The following is a 26,992-nucleotide window of genomic DNA, read 5'->3' on the forward strand; positions in this document are numbered from 1 at the left end:
TATTGGTGGAGGAGTTCCAAGTGTACAGATAACACCCACAAGCATCATATTCTGCTGAACTATTATTGAAGACTTGAAGATTAAATGCTATATCACAACTATCAAATTAACCTTTTTCAGCAAAAAGCTGAATCAACCCTAGCCTCCACACCGTTCCAACCACAATGAATGAATGGAAAAACAAATTGTCAAACTTCACGATAACTCTTTTTGGATTTATGTTAATGATCTCACTAAGTTTGTGCTTCCTGTTATTAGGAATTTAATTGTATTTTGTTGAATTTAATATGCATTAGAATCTCTTATTTAGAAAAAGTTAAAAAATAATAAGTAAGAAGACTTAAAAGTTAATTATAAATTTTAAATTGAAAATAATTATATATTTCTCTCTTCTAACCTTCAATGTTATAACATTTCAAAGGTTTATAAGAAAATAATTAAATAAAAATTAATTTTAAAAATAAAAATATCTATTATAATATCAATTAAATTAGATATTATTTTATAAATTAAAAAATTATTGATATTTATAGTAATCTTTACTATTAATAAAAAATTTTAAATTATAATTTTTAAATTGATATGTAATTAGCTAATTGGTATCTATACCAAAATTCTAGTTAACAAATTTAGATTTGGAAGTAGTTTATTTTTAAAATCTTAATAATTAATTAGATATTTTTTTTTATTTTTAAAACCTTAATAATTAATTATATATTTTTATAAATAAATTTATAATTTTTTATTAATAATAGAAATTATTTAAAATATTAATAATTTTTTTAGTTTATAAAATAATATCTAATTTAGTGTAATTAATTATTATTTATCTTCAAAATTAGTTTATATTTAATTATTTTTTTTGGTGTGACTTGATCAGAACTTGTTAATCATTAGTGCACCATACATTTCAAAATAAAGATGCTAATTTGAGTATCTCCATTTTACAATTTGTAAATATGTTTTTTTCTTTTTTTTCTTTGAATGTAAATAATTTCTTGTTTTGTTTTCATATATTCATAAAAATGGAACTTGTTAATCATTAGTGCACCATGCATTTCAAAATAAAGATGCTAATTTGAGTATCTCCATTTTACAATTTTTAGATATGTTTTTTTCTTCTTTTTTTCTTTGAATGTAAATAATTTCTTGTTTTGTTTTCATATATTCATAAAAATGAAAGTATGGCAGCGACTGCATTAATTAGGTTTTCTTAAATAAAGTTTATAGCTAAGATGAGTTTTTTAAAAAATATTTATGAAAAAAGAAAATAAAACATTAATTAATATATTAATGAAACTTTGAGTGGAAGTTAAAATATATTTATCCACTTTATTTTCCAAGGCTAAAAAAACTAAGAATAACGACATTTAAAAAAAACCTCTCGTAACAAAAAAGTGTGTATTTTTGTAATTTTTTTAATTTTTGATGAGAAATAACGACGGTTACTCTATTGAACCGTCGCTATAAAACTGAATACAAATAAAAAAAACCTCAGTCTGTGCTCGAACTCACTCTTTTTCTCCCTCGCGTGCACTATCTTCTGCACGTCGCACTCTTCTTCTCCATTGAGTGCCACTTGCGACTCCATGTCATCGTCAGCGTGCCTTTAGCTCTCCTCTCTCTCTGCAAACCCTCTGAGCTTCCACCCCACACCCTCGCGATGCCAACCATCCAAGCTCTCCAAGCCCTGCGCCGCTAGCGTCTTCCTCTCTCCTTCACGCATCTTCTTCTCTCCTACCCCCTGCGTCGTTGTCCAACGTCACTGGTGGTTGCTGCATCTCTCCTCTGCGAGCAAATTGCTACCTTTGCTGTCAACCCTTCACGTTGGCAGCACCTTTGCACGTCGGCAACACCTAAAACCTAAACCATTATAGAAGGTTAGTTAGTTTTTTTAAATTTTTTTAATTAATTTTATAATAAATATTTGCATGTATCTATGTGTTGATTAGTTAGTAGTTTAGAGTTTGTGGGAACTTGATTTATTGGATATTTCATGGAGGAGTCCTGACATTGAAGAGAAGAGTGATATATTTGGAGTTGGCAAAAATTAGTGTGAAAAAACTTCAAACGGTCATAACTTTTGACAAAGAAGACAGATGGAGACGTGTAAAAAATGAAAGTTGCACGAAACAAGTTAACGAATTACATGGCCAATGTTCGTAGGGGATTGGAGTCAACCAAAATTCCGAAAATCCACCATTTACTATTATTTTTTTTATTTATAAGTATTATTTAGGTAATTTTGAAGTATTTTAAGGTTTTAGTTCCCATCACTTGGCAGAAAATTCTAAAATTTTGCATGATTTTTCCTACTATAAATTAGAGATTTATCAAACCATTATGATTATATTACATTCATAAATTTATTACTTACTCATACATTACATAATGTTACGTGTTCTAACATGAATTATTAGAATGAAATGAATTATAGAACTTTTTGTAAAATGTTATATGTATTAAGTTATTGTATGTAGACTTTCATATTTAAATTATGATATTACATGCATTATTGTTTTGGAAATTTTATATTTTATGCATGATTAGAGTATATATATAATATTAAAATATTTTTAAAAAATACATTTATAACGATGGTTCCCATGAAGATTCCATCTAGGAACCATCTTTAATAGCATGTTTTTAGGGTTATAACGATGGTTCTCACTGGAATCGTTGTTAAAAATACATTTTTTTTATTTAGTTCATTTATTTGGTTGAATAACGACAATTTTTACACATGTCGCTAATGTGGTTTTATAACGATGATTCTAGAACTGTCGTTATAAACAATTGAGTTATAACAACACATGCAATAACGACCTTTTTAACCGTCGTTAAAACACTTTTCTGTATTAGTGTTCTTATCTCTTATCTAACTTTTTCTAAAACTGAAGTGAATATTAATCATCAATTAATTTTAATGAAATTTGATTAATTTTACAGCTTTATTTATTTATCTATAAATACGTATGTGTAAATTTAGTTAAATTAAGGTTTCCATGTCTAGATTGAGAACCATTTAACTATAACTAAAATTTATTTTTTATTAATTTACACTAGAAATTTATTAAATAAAAACCAATTTTAGATACAAAAAGTAATTAGTTTTTATATTAACTACCTTTTATTCTATTAATTCATTGCTGGTAAAAAAAACTAAATTAGATTTTATTTTAGAAACAAAAAAAGTTATTGGTATCTAAATTAGTTTCTATTATTGATAAATAGTTTTTAAATTTATATCTAATTAGCTACCAAATATTTGTATTCAAAAACTTTAGTAGCTAACTAGATACCAATTTAGAAACTATTTGAAACTAATTTAGATACCAATAATATTTTTAATGTATAATATAATATCTAATTTAATAAATATAACAACTAATTTTTTTTTTCTAAAATTGGTTTCTATTTAATGATTTTGTAGTGTTATTGGGATACTTTCATTTGGAGTTTGTCTAAACAAGTTCGTGCATAAAGGATATTAGAAGACAATTATTATATTTTTAATATAGATGTATATAGAAAGTGTATCAATGTATAATATACATGGTAAAAATAAGATAATAGTTTGGTGTAATTGTTGATAGATAGGCAATAGCGAATTATATGGAACATATCTCTTCAATTTGATTGTATATAAACAGTAGGCATGCATAGTATTTGATATGGTATCAGAGCACCGTTTTTGGTGACTCTACAAAATTTTCTTTCGTCTTTTTTTTTATAGCCATGTCTGCCGAAAACTCTGAAGACGCAGTTACAGATACATCAAATTTATTCTACGTACATCATTCAGATAAACCTGGACACCTATTTATCCCAGAGAAGTTGAATGACTTAAACTACCCAATGTGGAGCAAATCAATGACTCATGCAATTTTTCAAATACAGAAAGTCATTGCCACAATTACTCAAGGTACGATGTTTGTTTCACCATATTACATAAAAATCAAGAGCCTTTAGGATGAGTTAGACACATATCGCTCATCCTCGCCTTGTAATCAAATGAAAGCACACAATGACGAGAAGGAAGAAGACTGTTTAATGCAATTTCTTAAGGGTCTCAATGACACCTAAAAAGGTGTATGATCTAATACTTCGAGGATGATCTCTCTCTTGTCTAACATTAAACATGCATATTCATTAATTATACAGGAAAAGACACAACAACAATTGTCAATGATTACTTCGGGTAACCATGATGTTTACACAAATGCAACAAGTTTCCTCATGAACTTTAATACTTCAGTAAATCTTGTCTTCACAGAACCATGGATTTTGGATAGTGGGGCAACTGATCATATTGTTTCAAATCCAGAATTATTTATTAATTCCACTCCATCACTAGTTCCTTTGGTAAACCTTGCTACAGGCGCAATAGCCCTAATCACATCCAAATGGACCATCCAATTTAATAGGTATATCAAATTAAAGCATGCTTTATGTGTCCCTTTTTTTCGTTTAAATCTTATTTCAACAAGTAAACTCACTAAAGCTCTAAATTGTTTTATTGTCTTAATTCCAAATGGTTGTATCCTACAAGATCCGGCTACGAGGAGGACAATTGGCTCGGGTGAACAGCGAGGTGGTCTTTATTACATGAAACCTTTAAAAAAATTGTCTCTTTTCATGTTTCCAGCAACACGAATCTCTGGCATATGAGATTTGGTCATTCGTCTTCATCCCGTTTAAAATTGGCATCTTTATTATTTTCTTTCAATATGTCTGCTCATAATAATTGCAATATTTGTCTCATTGCTAAACAAATAAGATGGCCTTTTACTTCTAGTGCAATAAACACACAACATCCATTTGATTTGTTACATTGCGATATTTGGGGTCCTCATAAGTCACTTACTTATTCAAATGCACGTTTTTTTTAACCAGTATCGATGATTTCACTAGATGCACTTGGGTTTTTTTTTTATGCAACACAAATCAGATACTCAACGTCTATTACAATCTTTCTTCATGTTTGCATATACACAATTTCACATTTGTGTTAAAGTCGTTCAAACAGATAATGGTACAAAATTTCTTTCCATGCGTCAATTTTTCTTGATCACGACATTGAATGCCAACGTACATGTGTCTATACCCTCAACAAAACGGGGTGGTTGAGCACAAACATTGTCATATCCTCACAATTGCACGATCTTTTCTTTATCAGCTAATTTACCTATTTGTTTTTGGGGAAATTGTGTTTTAATTGCGATTTACCTCATTAACAACTTACCTTCCCCCATTCTTTTAGATAAAACACCCTTTCAACTATTATACAACCAAGTTCCATATGTTACACATTTACGTATTTTTGGCAGTCCATGGTATGCAACAGTGAATCATCCGAAATACAAATTTGATCCCCGCGCTCGACGATGTGTCTTTATTGGATATCCACCTAATCATAAAGGCTACAAGTTATATGATCTTGAAGAAAACACTATTTTTGTCAATAGGGACGTGGTTTTTACGAAACCATTTTTCCTTTTCATGAAACAACATCATCTCACACTCTTTTGTCCTACTAAATTTGGTCCTTAACTTAGACCATCAAAATTCTACATTTCCTACCACACTACCGAACTCACAATCGGCTTCACCAACTTCGTTCAATGAGCCCATTACTGAATCGATACCTATAAAGCCTATTCTTGAACCTATGATCACTGAATCTCCTGCGCTTAGTTCATCCTCTGATATTTCTACAATACCACTTCGACATTCTACACGTATCAAGCAATCCTCTTACATGGCATAAAGATTACTTGCTGCCACCTAACGCCAATCAGTCCACTCCTAGTCAAGGTTCTCTCCCAGGTACATGATACCCATTTTCTCATTTATTTCTTATTCCAACTTATCTTCTACTCACTGCACCTTCTTAGTTAACATTTCTACACATAGAGATCCTTCATCATATAATCAGACCATTCTTTCTCCCCCAGTGGAAGGAAGCCATGGAATATGAATTATCAGCATTGACAGAAAACACCTGAAGCATTGTTTCATTACCGGCTGGTTGATAAGTGTCTAATTTCAGTAATATTTCATATTAAAATATAGGCACTTATAAGTATTAATTGCTAAAATAAATATAAAATAACCCCTAATTTATGAATTTATACCTTTTTACATATTTTATTATCGTTATTTGAATAAGGATATTTTATTCCCAAATTTAGTGTTAATTTCAGGTTTTTAGGGGAGAATGGAGATGACTGGGGTAAAGAAGAATAATATAAGCTAAAAGGAGAAAGATGGAAGGCCCCAGAACGCACAAGTGCATAAAAAACCCAAATCAACATTAGAGCATCTCGCTCAAGCGAGCCTATTCTCGCTTGAGCGAGATTGCACCAAAGACATTGGGCATGTTTATGTTTTATTCACCCAAATGAGTCTATCAACGCCACACAAGAAATCACTTAATCCTAGAAAATTAGGTTAAATAGGGGACTTGAGGCACAAACCTAGTGTGCAAGATTGAGAGGAAAACACCATTGAGTGACTTGTAACCCTATTGGGAGAATAAAAGGTGTTAGAAGATGTGTGGCTAATTCTACCATGTGGATTTGGGACTAATCTATTCAAACTCTGATGTATTGAGGTAATATTTTAAATATAATATTTTATTCTTGATTGATTATTGGTATTATTGTTTCGCTCCTAATGCATTGATCTAGAATCTTAAATCTGACTGAAAATTATTTTTATAGTTATGACCTAAACATTAATACTTAACATATTTGAGTGCTAGGAATAAACTTGAAATGTTAATTGCTATCAATGTCTAATCATAAAGCTAAATTGTTTTTATAAATATGCATGGAACCGATATTTAGGAAACACCTTAAGAATTTTATATGTGAGGAATCAATATAAATGATTTTTATACGGGCATCAATAACAATCAAAAGAGCAAAATATTATAATGCTAATCAAAATACAAAAGAGTGAGAAAGATGAAACTCAAACCCTATTTTTCCAATTGAAGCAAAAACTCTTTGATTTCCATTATAACAATTCTCAAACCAACTTTTATTATTCTGTTTTATATTTAGCGAATCTTTTACTTGAATAGTCAACTATTCCTTGTGGGTTCACTATTCGTCCTTAGGGACACATTATTACTTCTGACAACGCAGTGCACTTGCCGTAAAACGTCGTCATCCATAGCAACAAACCCATAGGATGTCGATGGTTTTATAAAGTATGCAGGTCTGATTGGAGCATCAAACAATATAAGACGTGCTTAGTTGCCAAAGGCTACACGCAAGTGGAAGGGATTGACTATATTGCAACTTTTTCTCCTATTGCTAAACTTACGACATTACATTGTCTTTTGACCGTTGCAGCTGCTAGAAACTAGTTCACATACCAATTTGACGTAAAAAAATGCCTTTTTTTCATAATGACCTTCATGAAATAAGTCCTTGTACGGATTAAAATAAGTGTCCCAAAATTGGTTTGCTACTTTCTCTAAGGCTATTCAAAAGGCAGGATATATTCAATCAAATCATATTATTCTTTATTTACCAAGACTATTGGATCATCTTTTACAGTTGTCTTGCTCTATGTCGATGATATACTTTTAATAGGAAATAATGATGTCGAAATCAAGCATCTAAAGGAATTTTTGCTCCAACATTTTCAAATCAAGGATCTTGACACCTTAAAATATTTTTTGGAAATTGGATTTTCTCGATCTAAACATGACATTTTTATGTCTCAAAGAAAATATGTGTTGGACATTTTGGACGATACATGTCTAACTAGGGAAAAACGGGAGAAGTTCCCATGGAGCAAAATTTAAAACTCACTCTTACTGATGGTGATTTATTACATGAACCAACTAAATATTGCAAGTTAGTTGGAAGGCTCATTTACCTCACCATCACAAGGTCATATATTGTCTACTGATAAGTGTCAATGTTTTTTTCTTATGATTGAGAAAATTGAACACTATGGAACTTAATTGTTGCTTAATGTAAGAAAATTACCCTAATCTAAGAATTATTGAAATCCAATTATATATTTTGAACCAAGAAACAAATGAAGAAATTTAATCTCAATTTTTGTGTAAATTGTAGATGAATATGAAGCATTGAAAGAAAGAAAGCAAAAACTTAATTGGATCACAAGAAGATTTAGCTCAAGCTAGAAGATTTAGGTCAAGCTAAAAGATTTAGCTCAAGCTAAAATTATCCAGATTTGATTAATGGTGCAGTACTAATCTAGCTCAGGCTAGAATTGCTAGCTCAAGCTAAAAAAGCACCGAAAGATCTAGCTTAAGCTAAATTGATTTGGTATACTTGTCGGGGTAAATCAACAAGTTTTTGGCGTCGTTGTTGGGGAACAATTTCTTTTAAGAATTTATGAAGTATAACTTCTGAGTATTGTGAATAGTTTGTTTTCTTTGTGAATAGACACTTGTTTAGATCTTATTCTTTTATCTTGTGTTAATACTGGCTTGAGTTGTCATAGATATATGTTATTAAGAGGACAGGTTCCTGAAGATCAATTGGAATTTGACCTAGAAATTGAGAAGACAACTAGAAGAAATAAGAGCAATAAGAGAAAATAAAAGAAAAAGCAAGGACAAACAAAAGGAGAATCTTCCAACACTCTCAACTCACACAATCAAATAGAGTTACAAATGGCTGATAATAGACAAAATCCACCTAGAAGGACATTGGGAGACTATGCTATGAAACAAGGACCAAGGCATTTCTCCAGCATCCAAACTAGAGTTTAAGTTGCTAGAATGATGTAGAAGAGAAATTCCTACATAGATTTTTCCCACTCTCTCTATATATCAAGGCCAAGTCTAATATCTCCACATTCAAACAAGGGTCAGATGAACCTTTTTTGTGAAGCTTGGGAACGTTTTAAAGTGATGTTAAGAAGGTGTCCTAATCATGGCTTTGAAGATATTGCTCAGTTGAACATATTCCACAATGGTTTGAGGCCTGATACTAAAATGATCTTGCATTCTGCAGTAGGAGGTACAATGATGAATGTTGATGCAGAGCAAGCTACAAGAATCATTGATGCCTTAGCCTCAACAGATTACCAAGCTCAACACGATAGACATACAATGCAAAAGAAAGGGGTGTTGGATCTTAGTACTTCAAATGCAGTTTTAGCACATAATAAAATTTTGACTCAACAAATTGAGGCATTAACCAAGCAAATGTCAAAACTGCATAACCAGTTACATGCAATAAATTCTTCTTCAATTCAGAATCAAGCTTTGAAGTGTGATTTTTGTGGGAGAGATCATCTTAATGGTCAATGCTCTTATCAAAATCCATCAGAGGAAGAGGTTCAGTATATGAATAATCAAGGAAGGAAATGTGTTTTTTCATCTAATTATCCAAATAACATGGCTCATGGGTGGAGGAATAATCCTAATCAAGGTTTTGAGTGGAAGCAAGAGGCTGGATCATCTAACAGGCAAGTTCCTTATCAGCAGCAACCACATATCCTTCCATTCATGAGAGAACATAAAAATTGGAGGATACTTTTGAGAAGTTCATGCAAGCCTCTCTATCAAATCAGAAAAATACTAAAGCACCAATAAGAAATTTAGAGACACAGGTGGGGCAGCTGGCTAAACAGTTAGCTGATAATCAAGGAAGTCAATTTTCAGCCAATACACAAACCAATCCCAAGGAGCATTGCAAGTCTATCACAGATTGAGTGTGAGGGAGGAAAAAGAAGGAATAAGGAAGATGTTGTAGATATTGGAGAGAAAATAGAAAAAAAAAATGAGAAACAAGAGAGGAGTGTTGTTATAAAATATGTACCTTATCCACATGCTCCTACAAAGAAAGACAAAGAAAGACAATTTGCAAGATTTATGGGTATTCTCAAAAAACTGCAAATTAACATTCCTTTTACTGAAGCTTTAAAGCAGATGCCTACATATGCTAAATTCATGAAGGAATTATTGACAAAGAAAAGAAAATTCAATGACCAGGAGATAGTTGAATTGGAAGCTAGATGCAGTGCTATAATTCAAAAATCATTACCACATAAATCTAGAGATCCTGAGATTTTCACTTTGCCAGTTACCATATGAAATCTCACTGTTGGAAAGGCATTACTGGATCTTGGAGCTAGTATTAATTTGATGTCTTTATCAATGCTGAAGAAAATTAGAGATGTAAAAGTGAGACCAACAAGAATGACTTTGCAGTTGGCTGATAGATCAATCAAATATCCACATGGAATAGTTGAAGATTTGTTGGTAAAGGTGGATATATTTCTATTCCCAGTAGACTTTGTTGTTATGGATATTGAAAAAGATGTTGAATTACCTTTGATATTGGGAAGACCATTCATGAAAACTGTCAAAGTTATAATTGATATAGACAAAGGAAGATTGAAGGTTTGTGTTCAAGATGAAAAAGTAAGCTTTAATGTTTTTGAAGCAATGAAGTATTCAAATGATCAAAAAGAGTGTTTCAAAGTGGATGTGATTGATGATATTTGTTTTGAAACTCAGAAAAAATGTTTAACTGTTGAACCTTTAATGAAAGCTATCATGGGTAGTATTGAAGACATAGATGAAGGGGAAAGAAAAGAAATACATAATTGTGCTGAAGAGTTAGATAAGGCTAGAGAGATTCTTTATGATGCTAGTCAAAAGCAAGATCTAATCAAAGAAAAAACTTCTCAACCTCAGAAGCTAGAATTGACAGAGCTACCAGCTCATTTGAAATATGATTTTTTGGCAGAAAATGGGGAGAAACCAATCATTATCAGCAACTCTCTAACAACAGCAGAACAAGAGGAAGTAGTGAAAGGGTTAAAGTCATATAAAGGAGCAATAGGATGGACTATATTTGATTTGACAGGCATAAGTCCTTCTTATTGTATGCACAAAATTCACATGGAACAAGACTTCAAACTTGTAGCTCAGCCTCAAAGACGTTTAAATCCTACTATGAAGGAAGTGGTAAAGAAAGAAGTTCAGAAGCTGTTAGAAGCAGGGATGATTTATCCTTTATAAGATAGTGCTTGGGTCAGTCTTGTGCAAGTAGTTCCAAAGAAGGGTGGCATGACAGTAATTCATAATGACAAAAATGAGTTAATTCCAACAAGAACAATCACGGGTTGGAGGATGTGTATTGATTATAGAAAACTCAATCAAGCCACAAGAAAATATCATTTTCCATTACCCTTCATGGATCAAATGTTGGAAAGATTGGTAGGCAAAGCTTATTACTGCTTTCTGGATGGTTATTCAGGTTATAATCAGATTTGTTGTAAATCTAGAAGATCAAGAGAAGACTGCTTTCACTTGTCAAAAGATGGCTTTAAACTAAAGGGGGGATGAATTGTTTAAAGAGGGTTTTCGCAAACTTTTCAAAACTAGAATGAATTTATCTCAGGAACCAATTGATTTAGCAATTCAGTTAGCCAAAACAACAAGCAAAAGCTGTAGTACCAGAAAAACAATCGGTTGTTTCGTAGAAACAATCGGTTGTTTATACCAGCAAAACAACAAATAAACTGAATTTAAAGAGTTAGAGATAGAGAGATTTTACACAGTTGTTTATACTGGTTCACTCCAAACCAGAGCTACATCCAGTCTTCTCAGAAACCCTGAGGAAATCCACTAAGCAATCACCACTTGATCACTTACACAATAACCAAGAGAATGACCTTGAACACCTCAAGAAACACACTCTCCTTGGCCAACACTAAGATTGTTGATCTTGAACACCTCAAGAACACACAACCAATCTCAGCAAACACAGAAACGAATTGTTCAACAGAGTACAAGGATTACACTTGTTACAGAAGATAATCTGAAATCAATACAAGCAGAATCCTATTCCAACACTTTGATCAATCACAAACTCTTAACAATCTCAGCACTTTGAAAAAAACTCTTTGGAAAAACTTTGTCAAAGATTCTTAATTGTCAAATCTGTTTTTCTGAATTTATTCAAAGATGTAGTTTGTTATCAAATCTTAACAAACTCTTAAATTGCATTAAAAGATTGGTCAAAGCATTTAATGACTGGAGCGTAAGCAGTTAAAACATATAAAGCTCAGTCAAAGAGAAAACAGTTTTTCTGTTATGGTTCCAAAATAAACAATCGGTTGTTTCCTCGAATCAATCGGTTGTTTTGGTACTTTAACAGTTCAACCATTCAAAACAGTTTTCAATCTTTTTCTCAAAACACCTAAGTATAAACAATCGGTTGTTTCGACAAAACAATTGGTTGTTTTAACTTAGTTTGAAAACATTTTACTTTCACAAAGATTGAGAATGCTAATGCTTTAGATTTAATCACAGGGTGGATTACAACATATAAACTACCCTAGAACAAAGCTTAAACCAGCACAGCAACATCAAGCATAGCAGAGGCTTCAACGTCCTTCAAAGGATTTGGATTCTTCAAAACATGAACACCACTTGGTTCAACATTTTTGCATATAGAAAGATGCCATTTGGACTGTGTAATGCTCCAACAACTTTTCAAAGATGCATGTTTGCTATTTTTGCAGATCTGTTAGAAAAGGGCATTGAAGTTTTCATGGATGATTTTTCTGTTTATGGATCTACTTTTAGTTCTTGTCTGAAGAATTTAGATACTGTGCTAAAATGGTGTGTGGAGATCAATCTTGTCCTCAATTGGGAAAATTGTCACTTTATGGTGAGAGAGGGTATAGTTTTGGGACATAAAATCTCTAGCAAAGGGATTGAGGTAGATAGAGCCAAAGTTGAAATTATTGAAAAGCTACCTCCACCAATCAACATCAAAGGAATCATAAGTTTTCTAGGTCATGCTGGTTTTTACAACAGATTCATCAAGGATTTTTCAAAGATTGCAAAACCTTTCTGCAATTTACTGAATAAGGATACTCCTTTTAATTTTCATGAAAACTGTTTAATTGCTTTTAAGAATTTGGAAGAAAAACTCATTTCTGCATCCATAATCACTGCACCTAATTGGCTTTATCATTTTGAACTGGTGTGTGATGCTAGTGATTATGCAGTAGGAGCAATATTGGGGCAAAGAAAAGAGAAATTTTTTCATGTGATACACTATGCATGTAAAGTCTTAAATGATGCTCAAAGTAATTATACAACTACTGAAAAAGAATTGCTTGTTATAGTGTATGCACTTGAAAATTTAGATCTTACCTTATTGGTTCTAAAGTGATTGTTTTAAATGACCATGCTATAATTAAGTACTTGTTGACAAAATCATATTCCAAGCCAAGACTAATAAGATGAATTCTTCTGCTGCAGGAATTTGATTTAAAAATAAAGGATAAAAAGGGCAGTGAAAACAATGTGGCAGATCACCTATCAAGACTTGCAAATGAGGAAGTAACTGCACTTGAATAAGAAGTAATAGATGATTTTCCTGATGAAAAACTCCTTGCAATTCAAGAAAGGCCATGGTTTGCAGATCTGGCAAATTTTAAAGCTGCAAGAGTAGTTCCTGAAGATTTTGGATGGCATCAAAAGAAAAAGTTCTTCAAATATGCTAATTCCTATGTATGAGATGATCCTTATCTATTCAAAATTGGTGTAGGTAATTTGATAAGGCGATGTGTTACAAGAGATGAAGCTAAAAATATTCTATGGCATTGTCACAATTCACCATATGGAGGTCATTTCAATGGACAAAGGACAGTAGCAAAAGTGTTACAATCTAGATTTTATTGGCCAACTCTGTTCAAAGATGCACATGAACATGTTCAGAAGTGAGATAATTGTCAAAGAAATGGAGCTATTACAATAAGGCATGAAATGTCGTTGCAGAACATTCAAGAGATTGAAGTATTTGATTGCTGGGGAATTGATTTTATAGGACCACTGTCATCATCATTCTCAAATGAATATATCTTATTGGCAGTTGAGTATGTCTCTAGATGGGTGGAAGCAACTGCAACTCAGAAAGTTGATGCCAAAACTGTAATCAAATTTCTCAAGAGAAATATTTTCACCAGGTTTGGTACTCCTAGAGTTTTGATAAGTGTGTAGGTTCACATTTTTGTAATGCTCAACTTCAAAAGGTTTTATAACACTATGGAGTTAGACATAAAGTAGCAACAGCCTACCATCCTCAAACTAATGGTCAGACAGAGGTTTCTAACAGGGAAATTAAGAAGATTTTTGGAAAAAAACAGTATCTTCTTCCAGAAAGGATTGGTCTAACAAGCTTGATGAAGCTCTTTGGGCTTATAGAACAACATTTAAGACACCTACATCTTTGTCTCCATTCCAATTGATATATGGTAAGGCATGTAATCTTCCGGTGGAATTGGAACACAAAGCATACTGGAAATCAAGTTTTAAACTTTGATCCTAAAGTTGCTGGAGAAAAGAGAAAAGTGCAACTTCATGAACTTAAAGAAATGAGATTCAATGCTTACCAATCTTCAAAACTTTATAAAGTTCGGGTCAAATTTTATCACGATAGAAATTTTTTGAAAAGAACTTTTGAACCAGGTCAATTGGTGTTGTTATTCAATTCCATGTTGAGGCTTTTCCCTGGAAAACTCAAATCAAAGAGGTCAGGACCATTCCAAGTAAAACCATATGGAGCAGTGGAATTGGAAGTTCTTGTCTGAAAAAGAATTTGGGTGGTCAATGGACAAAGATTGAAGCATTATTTTGGTGGTGAAGTTGAAAGGCGCACCACTATGATCCACTTCAATGATCTTTAAGTAAATCAGGCGTCAAACTATATGACGTTAAACGAACGCTTGCTGGGAGGCAACCTAGTGTTTTGTTTTGGCTTGTGTCTTTAATTTTTGTTTTGATTTAGTAGTATGTTTTAATATTTGATATTTAGAACCAGTTTGATATGTGAAATGGTCATTTAGGTTTGAAATGTTAGGTGAAATAAATGGATGGAAGAAAGCTTAGAAAGGTTTGAAACTTTTGGCAAAGACAAAATGAAAATTTTCAAGAAAATTTCATTGCAAGGTAATTTTAGCTTAAGCTAGAACTTTTAGCTCAAGCTAAATTTGGAGAACAAAATTTCTTTATTTTTCTGCATATCTAGCTTAGGCTAAAAGTTCTAGCTTGAACTAAACAAATTTGTTGCTCTCGGCCAAATTTAGCCTGAGCTAAACTGATCTAGCTTGAGCTAAACAAATTTGTTGCTCTCGGCCAAACTTTAGCCTAAGCTAAACTGATCTAGCTTGAGCTAAACAACTTTATTGCTCTCAGCCAAACTTTAGCTTGAGCTAAAAAGGCCTAGCTTGAGCTAAACAAATTTGTTGCTCTCGGCCAAATTTTAGTCTGCGCTAAACTGATCTAGCTTGAGCTAAACAATTTTGTTGCTCTCGGCCAAACTTTAGCTTGAGCTTAAAAGGCCTAGCTTAAGCTAAACAAATATGTTGCTCTCAGCCAAATTTTAGCATGAGCTAAACTGATCTAGCTTGAGCTAAAAAAATTTGTTGCTCTCTGCCAAATTTTAGCCTAAGCTAAAATAATCTAGCCCAAGTTAGTGGGATCTTTTCTTTAAAAAAAAAAAACAGCAGCATTTTAAAATCACATTTGAAAACCTTGCACCCTAACTCATTTTCAGTCAAGCATTCCTAGTTTTAAAAATTTCATCCCAAAGCTTTCATACTCATTCAAACATTTCATCTACATTTCAATTATCAAGGTAAGTAATTATTCATCTCCATAGCCATTCTCATTGCCATTTCCATTCAACCATTTCCAGTAAAGAGTGTTCCCATTTCCATTTTACAGTTTCGTTCTTGAATTGAAAGATTCAATCTTTTTGAAATTTCAATGTCTTGATGTTGAATAGGATTGTTATTTTGATTTTATTCAAAGTTAAGTATTTTTTTTTCCATGGATTAAATACCAAAAAAATACTCATTCAATGTCATTTTATACATTGCATATCAAGTGTTTGTTAAAATTCCAATCAAATAAAACACTTTGATTTTGAGAAATGTTTATTCTTATATGTGCAGAAAAATGGGTCGTACCAAATCTACAGTGGGTATTAATCCAACACGGTTTAACAAAGGAAAAAGAGCTAGATTTGATTCACCCAACCCACCAAGAAATATTGAGCCAACGAAAGACAAGAAGCAAAGATATGAAGAGCTGAAAACTTGGTCTTTTATTTCAAAAAGGAAAGTAATACTTTTGCCTGAAGAATTTGATTCCTTTTTGAATGGGTTGTTGCAAAGAAATTGGACAAAGTTGGCAGATCCTTATCCCAAGTATGATCCAAATATAGTTCTTGAATTTTATACAAATGCTTGGGTTGAAGATCCAAATGATTTGAAGGCCAAAGTCAAGGGTAAATGGATTTACTATGACAGAAATGCAATCAACCAATTCTTAGGAAATCCATTACCAGATAATGTGGAATGTACTTATCGAACAATCAAAAATTCAAGAGATGGATTCAGAGAGAGAACTATTATAGAAAAATTGTGCATTCCAAACAAATCATTTTATACAGGATCCACTGGGCACTCATTAAGGATCAAAAGAAAAGATATGAAGACTCTAGCTCAAGTTTGGATGACTTTTCTGTTGGCTAACATTATACCTTTAGTGCATGTCTCTTAACTAAATTTACCCAGATGCCAATTGCTCTATTTTATCATGAGAGATGACTATAAGGTTGATGTAGCTCAAATCATATCTGAACATATCTATAAAACTGCAAGGCTCAAAATAAATAAAAATAATGAAAAAGCCAAAGGTTCATTGGGGTTTCCAACACTCATTACAACTCTTTGTGCAAGTCAAGAGGTGGCAATGAATCCAACAATAAAAATCAGACCTGCCATTGACAAAAAATTCATTGATCAAAATTGTATCAATCTTGAAGAAGCTCATCAACAACCACACCCTCCACATCCAGCTAATGTTGAAGATCAACCTTTTGTGGTTCCTTCAGGACAACAATCTGCAACTCCAATCACAATGGAACACGTCATGGAATATATCAGAGCCTCAACAGAGCACATTTAATTGCAGAATGCCTCCAACCACAAGGGCATATTGTACATTCAACAAGGCCTTTACCATGGTTCATCTCAAGGTCAAAATAATCCATGGATGACACCCGCTGAATTTAATGATTATTTATCTTGGCCTAGGGATAGGCACAATTTTTCAGGGGAAGCAGGAGCGTCTGGAGTTGGGACTAGAGTTGGAGATGAATCTTAAATGAGAGCTGGAGAGGAAGATGTTACTGGCTTATATGCAAAGGATGCACAAGAAATGGGAGTTGGACCATCTGGAGCATCAACAGATGAAGATCCAAACCAAGTTTAGAATGATGATGTTGGCACAGAGCAGAACAAAATCACAAGAGGAGATTGATATTTCTCATGCACAATGAACAGAAAATTGGTTTTATCTTTTTGTTTAACTTTAATTTCAGTATTAATTTAGTTTAAGTAGTTTAGTTTAGTAAGTTGACTTTAGCAGTTTAGTTCAATATTTCTTACTTTAGCTTTTGTTGATGGCAAGCTTAAGTTAGTATAGTGGCTGATGTTTGCATATTTTGTGAAATCTTGTATATAGATAAATGATGGTATAATTATTTTTTTTTGGAAAAAGAAATCAAACCATAGTTCTAAATTAGAACAACCAAATAGATTGATCAGGAACTTAATTTGAAAAAGAATTTGTGGTGGGAACCATCACTCAAATTGAGAAAGGATAGTAATGTGTAAAAGTTGGAACAAGGTAAACGGTTGAAAGCAATGACTGAGAACAAATGAGGAATTGAAATTAGCCAACCAAGTGAGAGTGTGAAACCTTTAAACAATTTGAGAGACTTTTTCTAGTGAAGAGTTAATTGAGGTTGCCTAATTTTCTAGTCAAATTTGCATCACAAAATTAAACATGGAGATCATTGAGGCATGTTTAATAGAGTTGGATGTGAGAAAACTCAGGGCCAAACAACTAACCTTTGCAGTATATAATGAAATGTGCAGAAAATAACCTTTTTTAAGTTGAAATTTGTTTTATTGCACCCTAGCTTCTAATGTACATATTTTGTCCTACCCTATGGTATGCTAACAAAAGGAGAGCATAGGTGCAATTCAAATTTCTATAATTAGAAGAATTGGGTTTGGTGTGGCTGCTGGGATCTTGAGAATGAAAAAAAGGGAAATTACAAAATAATCCACAATCTCATTCTCTTTTCTACTAAAGAAAAAAAAGGGGGGGGGGGGGGGGGGGGGGGGGGGGCATTACAAGAATAAAAAGGGAAACAATGTGGATGAATCTTATGGAAGGAATAAAAAAAAACACAATTAGAGATTGAATTTCAAATATGCTAATCTTTTGTTAAGTGTGAATTTTGTTATCCTGGAAAAACCAAATTTTCTTTGTAACCCAGCCTCATTACAACCTGAAAAAGACCTCAAGATCTATGTTTGTAAAAATGTTTGTAATCAACTGGAAATGAAGGGCAACCTTAAATTAGCTTGGAAATTAGTGAAAAGAGAGGGAAAACACTCACTAGTGAGGAATGATGAGAGAAATTCCTTAGTTTGATTCTCAGTAAAGAGTAACAATTGTTTACCTTGAAAATTGAATACATTCTTATCCTGTCTTGGTTTGAATTGATAGGAAACACCATAATTTTTTGTTGAATTATCCTGTGCTCTTTTCATGAAGTTGTTCTGACATTTAACTATAGATTTGATTTCTAAGGATTTTTTAGGAGGAATAAACTCTTATTTTTTGGGATTCAATTACTTTGCTTGAGGACAAGCAAGATTTTAAGTTGGGGGGAAATTGATAAGTGCCAATGTGTAGTTTTTATAATTGAGAAAATTGAACACTTTGAAACTTAATTGTTGCTTAATGTAAGAAAATTACCCTAATATGAGAATTGTTGAATCCGATTATATATTTTGAACCAAGAAACAAATGAAGAAATTTAATCTCAATTTTTGTGTAAATTGCATATGAATATGAAGTATTGAAAGAAAGAAAGCAAAAACTTAATTGGATCACAAGAAGATTTAGCTCAAGCTAGAAGATTTAGGTCAAGCTAGAAGATTTAGCTCAAGCTAAAATTATCCATATTTGATTAATGGTGCAGTACTAATCTAGCTCAAGCTAAAAAAGCACCGAAAGATCTAGCTTAAGCTAAATAGGCTCGCTTGAGCTAGATTCCATTATATAAATTTTGAAACACAGCTAAAATAGGGGTAGTGGAAAAAGAAGTGATTTTTAGAGAGAAGTTACTGAGAGAAGAAGAAGAGAACTCTATTCTAGGAGAAGAATTTGCTCATATCAACCCTTCTTATGCAAATCAGATCAAGAATGAAGATTGGAGGAGCCGTCATGGGTGGCTAAGTGCTTTCTAACTTGGAATTGAATGTAATCTACTTTGATCAAATGTATTCTTGGTGATAAATATATATATATATATATAATATTCTCTTTTCTACCTGTTCTTGGTATTTTCGTTTCATGCTTATTGCTTGATTCTATCTGATCAATGGAGTCTTGATTTTGATCCTTAAATTTAACTGGAAAGTACTTTTAAGGATCTGAAATAGACGAAAGTACTTGATAACTTGTAATGCTAGGAACAGATTTCAGGTTATTAATTGGATCATAATTTTGTTCATAAAGCTGGATGATTTGTTAGATATATGAGGAATCAATATTTGAGAAATTATCTTATGAATTTCACTTGTGAGGAATCAAGGTGAATGACTTTAAATTAAGCATAAAGAATAAGTAGTTTTGAGTATTATATATTGTATTATTCCAAAATACAGATGATTGAGATAGATGTAATTCAATCCCAAGTATCTTTATCTATATTTGATAAGTTAGTTTCATTACTTGTTGAAACACATGTTAAACTTTGAGTTATTTCTGGTAAAAGTGTTAATTTGGTTATGAAAAAGTTCTCAAAGTTATTTTCTATACTTGATGAGTTTTATAACAAAACTTCTTAATTAGAATTGTTCCTTGTGGGTTCGACATCCGTACTTTAAATAGTATTATATTACAGTTGATTCGGTATACTTATCGGGATAAATCAACATATACTCAATTAGAACTTTAAGCCAGCTTATGCAAGAGCCTCGCAAAACACATTGGGATGCAGCATTACGGGTTCTGAAGTACATCAAGGGTACACCCGGGCAAGGATTATTACTTCTCTATGATAATGTTCTTAATATGAAATCCTATTACGATTCAAATTCGGGAGGATGTCGTATTACTCGAAGATCAGTCAGCAACTATTGCATTTTCCTGGAAAATTCATTGGTACCCTAGAAGTCTAAGAAACAAACCAACATGTCAAGGTCATCTGCCGAAACAGAATATCGGGCCATGGCAAATGCTTGTCTGAAGCTAACAGGGTTACGTTATATGATGCGATACCTTAAGGTTCTGATTAGCATGTTTACACCTTTGTATTGTGATAACCAAGCAACACTTCATATTGCAGCAAATCCTGTATTTCATGAGTGTACGAAGCATATCGAGATAGATTGTCATATTGTACGGGAAAAGTTGCAAGTTGGGATGATAAGTCCATCACATGTCTCTTCACATTGTCAGTTAGCAGATATATTTACTAAACCTCTCGGGAAATATTAGTTTGTGATTTTGCGAAACAAGTTGGGAGTCCATGATATTTACTTACCAACTTGAGTTGTAATTATTATATTTTCCATATAGATGTATATAGAAAGTGTATCAATGTATAATATAAGTGGTAAAAATAAGGCAATAGTTTGGTGTAATTGCTTATAGATAGACATAACATATGAAGTAGTGAATTATATGGAGCATGTCTCTCCAATCTGATTGTATATAAAGAATAGGCATGTGTTGAATTAATATACAGAAATATCTTTCCATAATATTTGATAGAAACAAATCATTTTTTTCATAAATTAAAATTAATTTAAATATAAGTTAAAAATAAAAATTTAGAAAAACTATAGAAGAACTTTTATAAATAAATCTATGTATATATTAATTCGTTAATTGTCTATTTATTTCAACTTATAAAAACTAATTTTATTTTATTTTTATACTTTCTTTTAGAAATTCCTACAGAGAAGATCGGTCCAACATGTTTTTACCAACCAAGGAAATAGAATATTATATCACAATGTGGAGTAAATGTTGTGATGAAAAATAGTCTTTTTCAAATAATTAGCAAATATTTTAAAAGTCACTAGTGCAGATAAGTTAAACAAATGCGGCTATTTTAAATTTACAAATGCGGTCATAGAACCGCATTTGATCAACACGCATTTGTAAATCTGGAATTTACAAATGCGGTCCTATGACCGCATTCATAAATCACATTTACAAATGCGGTCATTTTAGATAACCGCATTTGTATATTATTCTGAATTAGGGAGTGGGTTTGGGGTTTAGGATTTATGAATGCGGTCTTGGTAAAAACCGCATTCATAAATCACTATTTACAAATGCGGTCATTTACTAAGACCGCATTTGTAAATGCGAATTCACTATTTACAAATGTGGTCTTGGTAAATGACCGCATTTGTAAATAGTGTTTTTTTTTTTTGGTACATCATGTTTTGTGCAGAAACCATATATTTAAATAACCTGCATAATGATTAAACCCAGCCAGACAAATACAAAAATGTAGTAACCAATTGAAATCATCAAAATGTACATTTACAAGTGATCAAATTACATATAATAAAACCACTAATGTTGTTTACTTATGCTAGAGTTATAAAAATTAATGAAGTATGTGGACCATGAATCTCTAACATATGAAATGCCTTCCTCACTCATTGGTGTTTCTTCTGTGAATAACTGCATTGCAAAGTTGACATAAATTAGTTTCTAGATATATATATATGTTCAAGAATTATAAAAATGATTTAACATATACCTCCTTCCAACCAGTTTTAACACCTAGTCTTATAATGGTAATCATCCATTGCATAATGTAATAGCCGCACTCATAGCTTCCTGGTTGTTTATTACACTATATAATTCAATAAAAAGTAATATGTTAGTATATTGATAAACAATGATAATAGAGAAAGAAAAAAATTACAAACCTTTACTCTTATGTAGTTCAAATTATTTGAACTGGATCGACCTTTTAGGATGTTATATCCACGCCATGAACTGGTTAATACAAAAAACCTCGTTAGTAGATGGTTAATTAGTAACATATACAAAGTTAAGTTTATACTATACTTACGTATCAATGATATCCTTAAATTTTGTGGGCATCTTCTTGTGTAGGGAACAGAACCACACAGCAGTCTTATCAACCATTGATAAGACAAGTAACTGCCAATGATGCCTATATGATCATTGAAAAGAGTTAGTAAATATTTAAAACATGAAATAATAATAATTGATGACATATAATTAAACTTACTCATTAATGTAAGGGCATAAATAAATTTGTTTTCCCTCTTTTTCTAGGATGTTAGTGATGTATGCTTGAGTCTCAGTTGAGTTTGGTCCAACGGGATTAGTATATGCAGGATCTACGAATCCATACATATTTTCCTTCCCCTCAGTGATACAGACTCTATGCAAAAACCTACAAGTTTTTAGTTAAAGCATAATCAATAATAATTTAACATAAAGTAAATTGAATAATAGGTAAAGATACTTACATCATAAAAAATTGAATTATACTTATATTGAGCTCCTGGTTCCCAGATATAAATTCTGATAAATCTGTGTTGTAAATCATCAGTGGCAGTTCAGTGTTGATTTGAAAAAATGTATTATCCCACGGAACTGGAAAAAGGATCATTGCCAATCTGACTAGCAATGAGACGTAGGGAAGCCATAGGATCGTCAACTGGAGCCTCACGCTTCTTTTTCGGAGTTGGTGGCTGAAAAGGTTCCTACAAGATAAACAACATTTGTATTAAATTATATGTAATATATAAATATAAATAAAAAATAATATAATGAAACGAAATTATTACATGAGGTTCGGGCATAGATCGAATGAGCTCTCTGGGCCAGGCAACGAATGTCTGAAATGCATCGGCCACAGTGGTTACCTCATCTGAAGGTAGTGGAACACGAGCATCAGGAAATCGTACTTTTTCAACAGTTACCTTCGCCACATCAGGGGAGAGAGGAACGCTATGTAAGGTGGTGGCGTTTTTATAGACTTTTCCAAGTGCCACCACCCGAGGAAGTTTGCCGCCCACTACCAGTAGCTCACAATCCTCTGTCTGCCCATTGATATCATCCCCTGATGTTGGAGGAGCCGCACAACTCCCCTTTGTGCTCTTGGGAGTGGGACTAACAAGGGGTTCAATCGGCTCAGCACAAACTTGTTGCGATAGAAACTCTTGTCGCATTCGATCATTCTCCTTTTTCATCTCCAGCCACATCAAATCAGTCTCCTTTCTCATCTCCTCCATTATTTCTTCACATAACTTAGTCTTCATTTGAGTTTCCTTCTTGGAGGAGGAGGATGGCTGTCGTTCTGAAACTCCAAAAAAAAGTTTAATTCCGACCCCTTGTCCAGCGGCACGAACACGACCAGAGTGTTCAGGTCGTCCAATTGCTTCAACCAGGATATCGTGACGACCTTCAGCAACAAATGTACCGTCGGATTCCAAGGAATCCTGCAAGAGTACACAAAAATCATATTTTCAATCATTAATATAATTAATGCTTTAAAAAAATTGAAAATAACAAAAATAACTTACAATTTTTTCGATTATAACCCCGGATTGCTCGGAACTTGGTGCACCGGACTTTTTAATTCGGGCCCTCTTCCATTTTTCATGGCGAAAAGGTGGTGGAGGAGAAGTGACCCCTGTTTCCACATTCTCAGAATACGTCCCCTGTTGAGATTTCTCCTTTTCCACCATCAGTGTTTGCTCAAGTTTTCTATACCCCGAACGAGACATAACGTGCGGGGTAAGATTCTTCAAAGCTATCTCTTGAGCTTTCTTCCGACGATCCTGTCATAATTGAAATAAACAAACTGAAGTAAATAAGATAAACTTATTAATGTTATATAAACAAAAAAGTTACTTCACTTACCATCCAAGCCTCATTTTCACGGCTTTCTCTAAAAAGACGCCATGTCTCTTCATCAATATGTTGGTACTTTAAACATGGATTTTCGTCTTTAAGGTCGCCAAAAATGTATCTCAATGTCAGTCTTGACTTAAAGGTACGAAATTTAAGTGTGATATTGGATAATATCTTTGATCGAAGCGGTTCCACATCAGGAATGTCAAAGTTTGCCTGCAAAATAACATCATGAAATTAAAATTAATTAATCAATATTAAAAAGCATTATATGATAACAATAATAATGTAAAGCTTACCAGAACATCCTCCCATAGCATGTTCCGATCAACCTCTGAAACCTCATCCCATGAATTAATCAAAATGGAGAGCCTCTCACGAGAAACAACTCCAAGATAGCTCATAAACTCATCTGCCTTAGGACCAAAAGCCACTCCAGTGTTGACGTCAATGTCAACATGTGTCTTCTCACCAGCAGCACGTCTCAATGCAAGACGCTTCAATCTAGTAGGTCCTCTACTACCTCGCCCAGATCGAGGTCTGACTGGAGTCTGGTCGTCATCCATGTCTCTGTTAAAAAAATTAGGTAACAAACATTAGTTAATGTGCATCGAATTAAAATCATATAAAAATAATACATAAAATTATAAATGTTTATTTACATGTTGCATGTGGGTTGAATGTTTATATGTAAATTCCTTCACTGTGGTCTTTACGGGTTGCATGTACATCATCAAGTACATCGTCATCTTTATTAGTTATCATTGGTGTGAATGAACGAGTTTCGCCATATTCAATATCATCTATGGCTTCCCCTTGTTTTTTCCCGTGTAAAACGACATACCAATGTTCTGACGTAGGATCTTTCACATAGAAAACCTGAGATGCTTGTTGAACCATTATAAATGGCTCATCTCGATACCCTATCTTTCGAAAGTCCACTAGTGTGAATCCTGATTCATCAATTTTAACCCCACTTTTATTATCAACCCATTTACACTTGAAAACTGGAACGGAAAACTTAGTGTAGTCAATCTCCCATATCTCTTCTATAAACCCATAGTATGCCATTGATCCAAGTACTGGATTTGTATCTTTCGAAGTCGAAAACTGCATTGACTCGGCTTCAAGAGTAACACCAGAATTTTGAACTGTACTCTTTTCATCCAGGGACTTCGTGTAAAATATACAATTATTCACTTCGTACGATGTACATGAAATGACATCAAACTTCAATCCAACAGCCAACCAAGTCAAGGTCTCTGATGCCGTTGAATCCTTGAACACCTCATCTTTAAACCAAGGCATGAAAGTTCTATTATGTTCCATCAAGACCCATTTCTCTGCTTGTCTTGGGTTATTTGCCTTCACAATGGCTTTATGAGCTTCTATGTAAGGTACAACTTCATCTGTGTTATTCAATATGTACAAATGTGCTTGCAAGACTTCTGATCGAGATTTGCTTACAATATTCACACCACGTAAACATTTACTTGTAGAACGCCTGTGGTGCCATGAATTAGCTGGAACACCTATTGGATTTGCTTTTGTCATGTACTCTGAACAAAATTCAATACTTTCTTCAGCTATGTACCTTTCAATCATTGAAGCCTCTGGACGATAATGATTTTTCACATAACCTTTCAAAATTTTCATATACCGCTCAACAGGATACATCCATCTTAAGTACACTGGTCCACACAATCTAACCTCTCTTACCAGATGCACCACTAGATGAACCATGATGTCAAAAAAAGACGGAGGAAAAAACATTTCCAATTCACACAAGATAACAACAATTTCATTTTGAAGTTCATCTAGTTTTGAGGGATCAATGACTTTACAACAGATGGAAGAGAAGAATGAGCACAAACGGGTTATGGTGTGTCTAACATTTTTTGGTAAGATCCCACGGATAGCTACCGGCAACAATTGTTGTATCAAGATGTGACAATCATGAGACTTCAACCCAATTAACTTCAAATCTTGCATTGACACTAGACTCTTCACATTTGAGGAATGTCCTTGTGGCACTTTCACACCCTTTAAACATTGACAAAAACTAATTTTTTCATCTTTTGACATTGTGTAACAGGCTGGGGGCAAATATGTACGCTTACCCATTTGTATGGGTGCCAACTCGCCGCGTATGTTCATCTCAATCAAATCTAAACGAGCATTTAGACCATCCTTTGTCTTCCCGTTAATGTTAAGAAGTGTACCAATTAAGCTATCACACACATTCTTCTCAACATGCATTACATCTATACAATGTCTGACTTCTAACCTCGACCAGTACGGAAGATCAAAGAAGATTGATTTCTTCTTCCAAATATTTGTCACAGATGACTTTTTTTTGGACTTGCCGAAGGTGTGGTCTATGTTATTTACCTTTTCGTAAACCTCAACACCGGTTAATGGAGTTGGTGGACCACTACCCTCTTGGTGTCCATTAAAGGCTTTTTTCAACCTCCGGTAAGGATGATGACTTCTAAGAAACCTCTGATGCCGAAGATATACTGTTTTCCTTCCATGTTTCAATTGTTGAGAAGCAGTGTCTTCTTCGCATATTGGACACGCTTTGTGACCCTTAACACTATAACCTGATAAGTTACCATATGCCGGAAAGTCATTGATGGTGCAAAATAACATGGCATGAAGCTTGAAAGTTTCATTAGCAAATCCGTCAAATACTTCGACACCCTGGTCCCACATTAACTTCAAATCTTCAATTAGGGGACTTAGATAAACATCAATATCATTCCCTGGTTGTTTCGGACCGGATATCATCATAGACAACATCATGTATTTTCGCTTCATGCACAATCCAGGAGGTAAGTTGTAAATAACTAGTAATACAGGCCATGAACTGTGATTTGTACTCATATTACCAAACGGATTCATTCCGTCTGTAGCTAAACCAAGTCGGATATTTCTTGATTCTTTACCAAATTCTGGAAAGTC

The 26,992-nt window shown here is 33.1% G+C and overlaps 2 pseudogenes; one reads left to right on the top strand and one right to left on the bottom strand.

Annotated features, from left to right (window-relative positions):
• Positions 1-8,827: 8,827 nt before the first annotated feature.
• On the bottom strand, positions 8,828-8,934 carry LOC137808871 (small nucleolar RNA R71; annotated as a pseudogene).
• Positions 8,935-9,202: 268 nt separating this feature from the next.
• LOC150028796 (uncharacterized) lies at positions 9,203-14,709 on the top strand (annotated as a pseudogene).
• Positions 14,710-26,992: the final 12,283 nt, after the last annotated feature.

The sequence above is a fragment of the Phaseolus vulgaris genome, chromosome 3, assembly GCF_051622355.1.
Source record: "Phaseolus vulgaris cultivar YP4 chromosome 3, ASM5162235v1, whole genome shotgun sequence".
Classification (NCBI taxonomy): Eukaryota; Viridiplantae; Streptophyta; class Magnoliopsida; order Fabales; family Fabaceae; genus Phaseolus; species Phaseolus vulgaris.